Below are 13,221 nucleotides of genomic sequence, written 5' to 3'. Positions count from 1 at the left end.
CTGTGGGCATGCCACCATGAAGAGAGGACAGACTATGGTCCTGAGGGTAAATTTCTGTGTCCTCTTGCCCATATTTTAAATATAGTTCATTTAAACATATCTGATGCTTTCTTATCTTCTGTTGGACTCTCTTTCAGAATGATTACTTATCCCTTTATAAAAAGTTTAGGAAGACTCTTCATTTCTCATGGCTGGATCACAGCTTCTCACCCATCTTTTCCCAGACTGTCTCTTGATAAGCTATGAATTCACTGAGTTTTGCTGTCAACATCTGAACCTGACTTAGATTTATGTATATTCTGTGACCATAGCTAAAGAGAAGGGAAAACTGAAAAGCTCCTTCTTATCTTTTATTATTAGGTGCCATGGAGAACCTCAGCTAAGTAGGCAGGGCTGTTTGCCCGATGCTTGATCACCACACAAGTTGTAGGGAGAGGTCTTCTCATCTGTCCTCTAGACCACCACTGTCGGAGTGATCTCCCCTGGTTCATTTTCTCCAGCAGTTCTCCATAGCCTTTGGAGTCGTCTGTACACCCTTAGTGATCCAGCCCCCTTTTATGACTTTAGCCTCATTTCTAGGACCACTCCACCTCACTCTCACCATCTGTTCTACCCACTACTCTATCCTCTAGTCATAGGGAACTGCTTGAATTCTCCAGTGGATTCGCCATGTCATACTCTTCAAACCCAGCATCTCCTGAGAAGCCTTTCCTGCTGCCCCAGTAGGCTTCCTCCTAGAGCAATTGGAGCTGGACAGGTGAGGGAATATACTAGATATTGCAGTGGAACCACTGTAAGAGGGTTCTGTGTGTTGATCCTGTCCATTTCAATGTGAAATCAAACAAGAAATGATTTGTATGCCTATTTCTCTTGATAGAATGAAAATAATTACATTTTCTGTATATGCTCTATTCTCTCTTCCACCTAGGACTGAGCTGAGACCAGGTTGTTTCTCAGCAAAACCTGCTGAGGAAATCCCAGAATTGAGGGAGTAGAGCAGAAACTATTTTATTGTGTAGTTGTTGGGTATTCCTTTGTCCCTTTTCCCCCGCAAAATGTGGTGACCTATGTGCTGGATAATGGAGGGTTCCTACATCGTTCAGGCCTAGGTAAAAGGAGAAGCACAGATGTAGAGAAGGATGAGACATGATCAGAGGCTGGCGTTCCCTCTGGGCAATAATATGTATTTATCTTTTGAGACTATGTAGGTATTTATGGTCACAAATGAAGAATTTACAAATGTGAACCCTCTATAGATTTTAAATGTAATTTTTATTAAAATGCTAACAATTCATTGTATTTTAGAAATTAATTGTTGAACCTCTAATAACTTAATTTGCAATCACTAGGCCTAATAGTCATGGAGGAATTGTGGAAGGGAGTAGGGAGATAGGTTGAGGCAGGATAGCACTGTGATAAACAGTGGGCTCTGGAGATGTGCTGTGTGGCCTTAGGCAAGTTACTTGGCTTCTCTGTGGCTCATTTCTCTCATTGTGAAAATGGGAAATGATATACATATCCATCTCACAGATCTGTTATGGGGACTGAATGTGTTAATTCATGTAATGTGCTTATATTAGTGTCTGCCATTTAGCTAATATTTACTGAGCACTTTCTATGGTATTTGGTCACTTACTTGTTTTTTTTAAATAGTAGCTGCTTGTCTTCAAATACTTCTAAAAATACTTCTAAAAATACTGACCATGTCTGCTTACTTGCCTTTCTTCTCACTAGACACTAATTTCCTTTAGCCATCTTTGTATCCTTAATACTTACCGTTCAGGAAACATCCATAATTATTTCTTGAGTGAATTAATGAGCAAGTGGTAGAGAACAATTGCATCTTCCTGCATTCTCCTTCATCATGGAAGAGTGAAAAAGGAGTGTGAGTTCTGCCACGGTGTGTGATTACTCTCTGGGGGTTGTCTGACCACAGCAATTAAGAATTCACAAAGATGATTAATTTTACACGGCTGTGCTAGTAAAATAACTTTGATAGGCTCATTGAACAGGGATTTCCCTGAAGGGTCATAGATGCCATCTTCCTGCTTTTGGACAGGTGGTTCTAATATAATGTAGAAATGTTAGCCGTGTACTATTTCTAATAAATCTCCGAGAGAGAATTCCTTCTCTTCCTTTGTGCTAATATATAATAATTTAGTGGCCTATATCTCTTAGATAGGAACGTCAATGGGTAGTTTTAAAGGCATTAAAGATTTAGTTGAAGTACAATGAAAATGAATGTCAGACTTTGGAATGAGTTCTCATTCAAGTGGCTGTCTTTCCTACTTTAGAGATGCTTTGAAAATAAAGCTGGATAAATATCAGTCCTGTGTGGTTTTAACTGGAATCCCATCTAAGAAAAGGTCCATTGATAACACCAATTGAGGTTTGTTTATCTGGTCTTTACTGAGTGCTTTCTCTGTGCTAGGCACCAAGCTCAGGGTACTGCGTGTGCTGTGTACTGTGCACATGGTTCCTGAGCCCTTGGAGCCCATAGTCTGTCTAATGGTAAAGCTAGACTTTGCACAAGCAATTAAAAGGGCACTGAGTATTTTAAAGAAGATTTTGGTCAAGCGAATCTTTCTGGAAGAATGACCTTTAAAGAATAGGAAAAGGGAGAAGTTCACTCAGACAAGGATGGAGAGGTATATCATGCCATGTCTTTCAGGATACATGTGGTGGCTTTGGATTGTGTCCACTTGTCTAAGCCGAACCATGTTTCCCAGAGAAATCCCTTCCTTGTGTATTCCTGGGTTGGTTAGGCCACAGGAGACATTATGCAGGAGATTTGGCAGGCAGAAGTGAAGCGCCAGCCATACTTCTCATGCACTGAAAGTTGTACAGGGCTTCAGGTGCTGTGGTAGATCGTGCATGCTGTCTTGCACATGTCTAAGCATTACTTAATCTGAGTCATATAAAATATGGACAATAGATAATGGTGGAATAAAGCACTGACAATAGAAATAATGAGAGATATTTAGAAGGTAAAATCATTAGCTCTCAGTGGTTAATTAGATGGGATGGTGGTAGAGATGGACAAGTTCATGATGAGGCAAGAATGGGTACCAAATTTCTAATTTGGTTAACAGGATGAATACTGGTGCCATTGACTAAGATAATGAATACTGAGGAAAAAGCAGATTTTTGAAAGGAAGGAATAAAATTTCAGCTTTGTACATGGGGAGTTTGAGATGCCTTGAAACCTCCAAGTGAAGGTGTTTTTGTTTCTTTCTCTTCACTTCTGACCAGTAGTGTGTAATGTATCATGATCCATGTGGCATTTTGTGTTGTTTTTCCCTTGTACTTCTTGAAACTTCTCCAAGATTATATTCCACAGTCTCATCTCTGTCGATTTCTAATTTGTAGGTATAGGGTCTGCTCTGCAAAGGAAGGAAGTGGCCATCACTGACCTTGCTATGAGGGTTGTCTTCCTCATGTTTTCCTTACCTGAGCCTCTTAGTAGAGGACAAAAGGCAGTGCAAGGTGAACATCCTCAGGGATATCTTTTTGTTTGGGTTTTCATGGATTATGATCACCAAGAGTTTCCTAACCTGCCTCTAGAGGAAAGATAATTGTTGGCCTCTACTGTCTAATTAATCCTTTATGTCTTGGAGGATATTGATAATTAAAATGGACAATAGTGATTTTTCATTTGCTCTGGCTCTGGATATTGGCCTCTGGAAGGGATGTTAATACCCATGACCAAATAAGAATTTATTGCTATCAGTTTTCATAAGTCACCTGCCAAATTTGGATGCAAACCAGTAACCTGGATGTTGGAGACATAGTGTTTGATCACTAATCTTTAGATCCATAATCTTCACTTCCTCTGCTGGCCTCACCTTCCTTCCTCTGATAACAATTGAGATTGGTCTGTGTGCTCACTTGTATACTCATTCATTCAACCAATATTTGTTCCTATTGTATGCCACCAAGTGAGCAGGATGCAAAACCCAACAAATTGGAGTCCTACGTTACAGTGTGTAGTTTAGTGAAATTATAGACAAATTGTTAGGCAGTTCTAGTCCAGAGTGGTAAGTGCTATGGGAACATGTGTGAAGGAAACCTGACCCAATCTTTAGGAATCAGGAAGGCTTGCAGAGGACTGACAGAGTAAAGGTGAAGGGGCTAGGAGGGGAATGGAGGAGGAGAGGGAGCACTTTTGCTAAGGAAAAGCGGGTGCGAAGAGGGCAATTTTCTGGTCTTACACCAGGTAATCTTTGTGTGGTCCTGTCCAGCTCCATGAAGGAGGGTTCCTCCAAGCTATTCATGGAAGACTCAATATTGCAAGGGAACAGAGAGATGGGGGAGTCTTCAGCTTGTTCTTCCTTTGGGGTTTGTTTGGGATGTGGTTTTTTCAATATTTTGAGTCTGAATTTGTTCCTGGATATGTGTGTGTGTGTACCCATCTCCCTATATCTTTTTACATATTTCCTCCCTAATGTCCTCAGCCCACAGAAAAACATGAATTCGACAGGGTAAGATGCTGGCACTGGATTCAAACATGCTTTCAGTCTTCTACAAGTGCCTGATTATGATGTAAGGGAGACAGTAATTAAAAACACAAGGGGAAATGGGTCTATATTTTTAGGCACCAACATACAGGGGCAGAGGTGCTTGAAAACGATAGTTCAAAAAATATGGCTTCTAAGGTATGTATGCAGCTTTGATTGGCAAGAACAGGACAGAGATTTTTGTGTCAATGTAGGACAAAGCCGAAGTAGCCTGGCATAGACAACATATGAAACTTCCTTGGGATTTCCAAGGAACACTAGGGTGATTCAGATGCAGAAATCCACAGAGCCCAATTTTAAGAAACAGTGCTCTAAAAGAATCAGCTTAAAATCAGAGGTTTAATTTCTTTTTTTTTTTCTGCAGCTCAATAGAATTGTTTTCCATTCATTTTTGGCTCTTCCTGAAGACATTTCCACATGATGACATAGGGAGAGCACATTTGCAAATCACATTCAGGGTGGTGAGAGATAATGAAATTGAAGTGTCAGCAGTTTGCAAAAGGAAAGCTTTTTTCGCCTCTCCCAAGCTCTGTTATTACCTTATTCAATTTGCACTTTATTTTGAAGCACATGTATAGAAATAAGCAAATTATTAATTCAAGCTTGTCTTCAATTTTGTGCTTGGCCTGCAAACCTCTAACATCTCTTCCAGTTCCCCAGGCGGACTGCTGAAGGCTTGGTGATAGGCTGAGGCGGGCATATTCATTATTCAATGTAAGCTGCAAGCAATTTGATATTTCATGCGAGCATGTGGCAGAGCTGGGGGGATGGGGAAGTGTCAGTCAGGGGAATATGGTCTAGGCTACTACCATTTTCATGTTTAGCTGAAGGCTTAAGTTAACATTAGCTGTGCTCACAGGTTTCAAGGATAAGGATAATTCCATTGAGAATCCTGGTTACAACCAGGTATTTTTGTCTCTGTGACATGTCCTATTTCTCTGTGCAGGAGAGCACTTCTTGAGCCAGGCCATATGCTCAGCATCACAGGGGCTTTGTGTGTTCCGTCTGGAGCGCTGGGAATAATGAGATCCTGAATAGCAAAGGGCAGAGTCCCTGGAAAGCAGCCACACTTGGTGTAGGTGGGGAATGCTTATGGCTCCCAGCTCCTGGGGACTCTGGAAACAATTCTAGATGGTGTCTGCATCATCTGTCAATACCTCCATTCCACTGGAGGGCACACATACCCTTTGAAAGAGCCCTGGACCTTATGCCCAGTTATAAGGAAATATGCCCCACAGTCTTCCTTCCTCACACATCTAAAAGTGTCTTTTCCTCTGCTATGTACTTGTAGGTTGCCATCAGGCTTTAGGATCACAGAATTTTAGAACGGAAAAGTCATTAGAGTTCATTTGTTTTAATGTCCCCATTTTTAGTGTGTAGAAACTTGGAGTTGGAGAGGTTAGGTGATTTGTCCGGGGACACACAGGTAGGTAGATGCAGTCCAGGGACCAGATCCCAGAGATCTGGATTCCACAATTGAGTGCTCTTTCTACTAAGATAGCAAATACCCTGGAACACATGGAGAGCTCAGTTTATGTGCACTGACCTGAAAGTTTTTTGTAAGCTATAATATTCTCCCCAAATGTTCAGTCCAAGACATATTCATATCCAGGACTTCATTACCAGACATCAGCAGAGAGTCTGACAAAAGCCTTCTTGGCTATCTGAGAGAGCATGCCTGAAGCTTTTGGAGTTCTGGAGGCTGAATGCTTGTTCCCCCAACCCCATGCTTTCCCAGTCTTTTGTGGATGGATGGCTTGGATCTTCCATGGCCAGTCTGTTAACTGAGCAATATCAGGGGTCACTCTGGGATGAGAACAGTCTTTGTGTTTAGAATAAACAATGAATAAACTGTTATTGAGTTATCAGGAAAAATATAAAAGCCCTCACCCCAGCCATTCTAAATGGTTTCCTTAGGCAACAGACCTGTGGCTGATGATCTAGGCTGCTCCTCTGACTCGCTGTGCTTGTAGCAGACTATAATGCCTAGTTAATTGGCAGGCAAGGACACTCAGAGCACAGAGTGCGGCTAAGGAGCATAGGAGATGATGTGTTTTAGCTGAACTGCTGGGGCAAATTAACACAATGCTCTGTTGGGGTAAAAAGTGAAGTTAGAAACATGACAAACTTAAAAATCTGCTTTTCTTGGAGCAATGTTAAGGAGATTCTGAACTCCCATTCTGTGTTTGCTTTAGCTCTCAGTTTTCACAGACACATACACACTCACACAGACATCCACACACATACTTACATTCACTTAGACACTCAGTTGTGTTTATTTTCACACTGCAGGTGTGACTCTAAAGCAATGGTTTTCCCAGTGTGGTCTGAGGAACCCTGAGGGTCCTGAGATTCTTTCAGGGATTCTGTAAAATCAGACTATTTTTGTTATAGCATTAAAATGTTACCTGTCTTACTCTTATTCTTTCATGGTGTGCACTGTTTTCCAGAATACACACAACAGATTGAACGTAGGAACAGGTATGAGAATCTGGCAGTTTTCTCTTAAGCCAGACATTAAAGGGACTTGCAAAGATGTAAAGCAATGATATTATTCTTGGTAAATTTTGTTTTGTTCTGCAAAATGTAGTCATTTTACATAAAAATATGTTACTTATATTAACATGTAGTGGGTTTATTATTATTATTTAAAAATGAATCAATAGACATTTTACACATTTCTCAGTTTAAATTTCTAATATTATAAATATCAATAATTATAACTCACATAAACAGAAGTTCTTTGGAGCCCTGCATAATTTTAAAAGTGTAGAGGAGTCCTGAGGCCAAGTGTTTGAGTTGCTTCTCGAAAGTGATGATTCTTTCTCTCTCTGTCTCTCTCAAACAGATGCTGTAGCATCCATCCATCAGCTGGGGGTTTCTCCTTTCAAAACAGTCACTTTGAAATCCTATTTGCCTAGTTTGGTGATATCATTGTTCAGTTTCCTTTTAAATATCCCTTTTTGGAGCTGCCTTGTTGACCAGTTTTTGAGCTTCCCAGAAAACCCAGTTTAATGATTTCATCTTCAGGCCTTGGTTTTGATCCATAATGCTTGATCTCCATTGATAAACCTACATTGCTAATCAAACCAGGCTTCAAATGACTTTGGACTATTCACAGCAATAAAATCCATCACTCAACATTTACAACCAGTAATGTTGTGTCAGAAGGATATACCTGAGTTCAGAATGCACCTCCTCAAAAGGAGATACGTATTTTGATAAAGCAGCATCAGGGGAATGATAAAGCTTTCAGGGGTTCTGCTTTGAGGGAGATACCTTGTTGAGAATGTTTAAGTACTGGCTTTTTGTTAAAATTTGATCTCATTATTTTATGGTTTTATCTCATAAAGCTAAAAAAATATAGAACACACAACACAGAGTTTGTATTTTCAAGCCGAGTGTTTATTTGTTTACCAAAATAAAGCCAAATACCTTTTTGATTGGGTAATGACTTTATCTTGTTTTCAGTGCTCTGTGATAATCTTCAGAAACAGATAAGTACAAATGGATGCCTTACACCCCTGATGTCTCATTGACCCTCCACAGGACAGGAAGTCTGTTTGTTAGTGCTACTTCTAAAAGGATGCATTATGATTTTTGTGTTCATGGGTGCCTGCTTGTTGATTATATTTTAGAACAATTTGTATACTTTCTAGGAAAGAAAAAAAGTGGTAGCGTGCTTTGCAAATCTTTTAGGAAAGAGAAATCTCAACATTTCTAGTTAGAATCATTTTTCATTAGGTTGTGTAACATCCTTTGCAGGTGAATTAACCCAGGGCACTTTTGGTGGTGGGCAGGATAAGACTGAAGGGTTAAATGGTATCATTATTTTGAATAATGGAGGATTACCTATTCTGTCTTCTAGAGAGACACACAGGGTATTGATCCAGTTCTGCTTGGAAGTGCTTTGCTTTGTTTATCAATGAATTTTAAACAGAAAACATCTTGAAGATGCAGAGGCTGGTGAATTATCAGGAGCAGAGGCATTTTCAGAAACATGAGGGATAGGTAGACTTTTGAGTTTACAATGTAGAGGCCTATACCTACATCACTGAATTATCTAACGGTAGTGCTTTTTTTTTTTTTTTTTTTTTAAAAAGGGAAACTACATGAGTTGATCAATTATAAACTGCCTGTCTCATCTATTTACCCACTTCTCTTCACTTCCTACTTCTCATGTTGCAATCTCTTTGGCATGTACGATTTACTTAGAGATATATATCATTACATATTTTGTCTTCTTGTGTATGATTATATTTTGTCACTTCCTATTGAGACATGGAAGCTCAGGTCAGGTACCATGTCTATAACCAAAGGCTAATGTCAGAATTGAGATTCGAACAATCTGTTTAGCTCCAAAGCATAAACTTTTCCCGGTACATCAAACTATTTCCTCCCCCAACCCCAATAAAAGAGTCATTTGAGATGGAAGTTTTTTTATTTGATTTTCTCTTTAAATGAAATAGGTTAAGCATTACCCTGAAAAATATATCTTGATGAACTGTGATGTGTTATGTCTCCCTATAATATACTGCTTAAGGTCATGACTGGATGGGTAATCACTGATTAGGGCGTGGGGACCCTAGATATTTGCCTGGGGAAGGGTTCATGTTGGGCTGGAGAGTTGAGGCAGTAGCTTAAGGCTTGTTTCTAATTCATATATGCATTGTTAGTTTCATATTACTGCAGTAACAAATTACCACAAATTTAGTGGCTTTAAAGAACACAGATCTATTATTATCTTACAGTTCTGTAGATCGGAAGTTTGATGTGGGTCTCAGTGGGCTAAAATCAAGGTGTCATTCAGCAGAGCTGTGTTTCTTTTTGGAGGCTCTAGGGAATAATTTGTTTCCTTGCCTTTTCCAGCTCCTAGAGGCTGCCCACATTCCTTGATTTGTGGCCCCCCTCCTTCATTTTCAAAGCCAACAACATTGCATCTCTCAGCTCATCTTCTGTAGTCACACCTTCCTCTCACTGACTAGGGAAAGGTCCTCTGCTTTTTAGGATGTGTGATTAGATTGGTCTTACTTGAATAATCCAGTATTTGTCTCAAAGCTATTTAATGTTAATCACATCTGCAAAGTCTCTTTGGCTATGTTAGATGACATATTCACAGGTCTGGGGGATGAGAGCCTGGGCATCTTTGAGGGGTCATTATTCTGCCTCCTCATGCCTGATATCTGGCAGAGCATGCTGGTATGGCCATGAATAGAATGCACCAACCTATTCTCACAGAGATGCCCAGTGTCAAAAGAACAAAATGAACCAAGTTTAATGCTGAATCAGTGACTTTATTCAATGAGTATTTATTGAGCCTATTCAGGACTCAGTATTTGTTGAGATCAGTCTTGTTGGTTTTTTGACTAACAGACTTCATATTTTTAAAGGCAGTTTTATGTTTATAGAAAAACTGAGAAGAAAGTACAGAGAGTTCCCATGTATTCCTTCTCTCCTTCCCCCTATGTCACTAACATCTTGTATTGGGGTGGTACATTTCCTACAATTGATGAACCAACACCGATATATTATCTTTAACTTAAGTCCATGGCTTGTATTAGGGTTTACTCTTTACGCTGTACAGTTCTATGGATTTTCCCAAATGCATAATATCATGTATCCACTGTTGCATTATCGTAGAGATTCGTTTTTCACCATCCTAAGGTCCTGTTTTCCACCTATTCATCCTGTTCCCTTGCCCTTAAGCCCCTGGCAACCACTGATTTTTTTTTTATTGTTTCTATAGTTTTGCCTTTTCCAGAATGTCATATGGTTGGATTCATACAGTATGTAGCTTTTTCAGACTGGCTTCCTCCACTTATTAATATGCATTCAAGTTTCCTCCATGTCTTTTCATGGCTTAACAGCTCATTTCTTTTCATCACTGAATAATAGTCCCTTGTATGGTTGTACCACAGTTTATTTACCCATTCATCTACTGAAGGACATCTTGTTTGCTTCCAATTGCTGGCAGTTATGAATAAAGCTACTATTAACATTTGCATGCAGGTTTTTGTGTGAACATAAGTTTTCAGTTCATTTAGGTAAATATCTAGGAGGGTGACTGCTGGATTATACAGTAAGATTATATTGAGCTTTATAAGAAACTGCCAAAAGATCAGTGTTTTTTAATTTAGAACTTCAGATTAACTAGGGAAAATTGAGCTGGCAGTGCTTTGGGCCTGTTTCCAAAACAGACTGGAGAAGTTCTGATTTTATGAAATTTATATATTGAGGTTCTGAGTAAGATTGCATTTACAAAAGGATTCTGCTGCTAAAAAACAGTGAAAGTTTTTGAAAACCTAATGCCATTACAAAGGTCCTCTTTTCCCACTTTCTCATCTACTCTTGACCTTGATTGAAAGTACAATAGGTGAACTGCATTGTGAGGAGGGTAATTAGCAGGACTTTTGAATGTCACATTGCACTGGACCAGGTGCTGATCACATTGGTGAAAAGGTAGACAAACCTCTCCTGGAGAAAGATTATATTGTAGTCTGAGGACAATGAAATGATTATCCTAACATATGAGGATGCTCTGCAGGAGAACAGAATTCCCCAGGGGCTTGCAACCATGTAGTTATTTGTCTAGATAAATACACATACCACCCACTTGCATACACTGCTGATGACTGATAGACACAGCCTTAATTGACTCTTGTGTGTTGCTACAGAGACTGTGTCTTAGTAGTTAGGAATGTAGCCTCAGGATGAGTTTGAATCCTAGTGTCACCTATAACTTCCCATCTGACCTTGGGAAGTGATTTATCCTTTCTAATCCTCAGTTTCCTTACCCACAAAATTAAGTAAAGGTAGCATCTACCTTGTAGGGTTGTGGCGTGGACATAATGAGAAGATGCATGTAAAGCCTGGGTCCTAGCACACAGTAAGTTCTCAGTAAATGCTAGACATACGGAAAACTACCTTTCTTTTTAAACTCCCACCTTTTGGTCATTTTTCCCCAAATGAGATTCTGAAAGTGGGATTAAGTGAGATGGTGTATAATAGCCTTCATGTTTTTCTACTCAAGAATTCCTATCATTTTGGCAGCTGGATTTATTTAACCTCCATCCTCCACCCTCCTTACTTTTCTAGGTCAGCCCCTCTCAGATTTCAGTTCCATTCCTGATTCCAGGCAGATGGTTTTAAGGAATCCAAGGATATGTGCTCACTAGTTTTTGCATCTGGTCTCACTCTGAGCCTGATGGTTCAGCTCTTCTGTGGCTAAGGCCTACCATGTGTACCTCTTCCTGAATGATATTAAGAGTTTTTTTCCCAGTGTTTTATTTTCTGCATCATTTCCTGACTCTGAACTCAAGTTATCCCTATAGGTGAGTCATCATAAACCTGCATGTGCATGTGAATGCGTGCACACCCCTTTAATGCTCTTATTTAGCTGTAAGGTGATCACATGCCATGTCCTGCCCCAGACTGGAAGACCAGTTGGCACTTGTTCTAATAGTTCTTTGTGCCTCTTATCCTGGATTGGACATGCCTTCACTTCTTCTTGCAAGGTAGTCATCCCTTGTAACCCAACTCCATTTTTTTTTAACTTCCAGACTTTGATGTATCTTGCAATCTATTTGCTGGATGTTGGCTCTGACTCTTTCCTAGTCTGATCCACCCACTGTGGTCAGAGGCCTGGATCTGTTACTAGAACCTGAGCTAGTGACCACAGACCCTAGTGTTACCAAAAGGCATACCCTATAGATCTTATAAATTGGTCAAAGAGGTAAATTGTGATGTAAGGACTAAATTATTCAGGACTTTGGCAAAAAACAGATGGCATATTCTAGATGGGTGATTGAGGAGAGATTAATAAATGGACTGTTTACAAATAAGTGGGTAGGGTTTGGGAAAAGCAGTGAAGCATAATGTGTAACTGCTGGGTTAATCCCAGCAGGGAGCTATTACACCGCTAGGCCTGATGGAGCAGGGGAAATAAGTGGTTACTGGAAGCCAGAGAGAGACAGAATGTGTGTTATAAGGAGAGGGCTGCTTGACAAGTACAAGGGTCTTTAGCTGAAGCATGCAGCCAGCCCAAAGCCACCATCTGGGAGGTAGCTGATAAAATAAATATCTTTGTCTCATTTTCCTCCTTCCCTCTGATACTCCCAGTGGCTGAACCCACCTGGATGCCTGAGAGCAAGGGAGCCCATTGATTCAGTTCACACAGGTTACCCAGAAGAGTGAGAAGTGTAGAGAGTGGGGCCTCAAGAGGAAAGCAGAAGCAAGGGGCCCCTAATTATGCATAATATCTAGCATGTGTGGATCTGTTCTTTGGGAACACTGAGGGTAATTGTGTTGCTGTTAGTATTAAGGACATTTTGCACCTTCTCAGTGACCTTACAGCTTGTATTGACTGTCTCTGGCAGTCAGAATTGTATGACATTGCAGAATTGTATGATATTGCAGGCAGAATTGTATGATATTGCAGAATTGTATGATATTGCAGATCCAGGCCTTGAGCAATAATAACAATGTGGTTTTGACCCTATACTTTTTGTGTAGGTCAAAGGTAATAACATCTAGGAAATGATGCTTTGAGGATGGGAAGAGAATCTAATGTTTGTTTATGATTATTAAGTAAATTTCATGGCTGAGTCACACAGTACTCTAAAAAAAGCTTATTTCATCAACTTCTATAATTCATAATTTTATGGTCTTTAGAAGTATAAAATCTCTATTCAAGGGTGAGTTAGTT

The 13,221-nt window shown here is 39.9% G+C and overlaps 2 long non-coding RNA genes across 2 annotated transcripts in view; both read left to right on the top strand.

Annotated features, from left to right (window-relative positions):
• Positions 1-13,221, top strand: part of LOC106730188 — a 187,763-nt gene that overhangs the window by 133,991 nt on the left and 40,551 nt on the right. The window lies entirely within an intron of this gene.
• LOC116663678 lies at positions 2,452-13,076 on the top strand. The gene is made up of 3 exons (XR_004319957.1): positions 2,452-2,461; positions 7,414-7,501; positions 13,066-13,076. It is a non-coding gene; the product is annotated as an uncharacterized LOC116663678 (long non-coding RNA).

The sequence above is a fragment of the Camelus ferus genome, chromosome 5, assembly GCF_009834535.1.
Source record: "Camelus ferus isolate YT-003-E chromosome 5, BCGSAC_Cfer_1.0, whole genome shotgun sequence".
Taxonomy (NCBI): Eukaryota; Metazoa; Chordata; class Mammalia; order Artiodactyla; family Camelidae; genus Camelus; species Camelus ferus.
The sequence above is the reverse complement of the archived record's forward strand: the minus strand, read 5'-3'. Positions and strand labels throughout refer to the sequence as shown.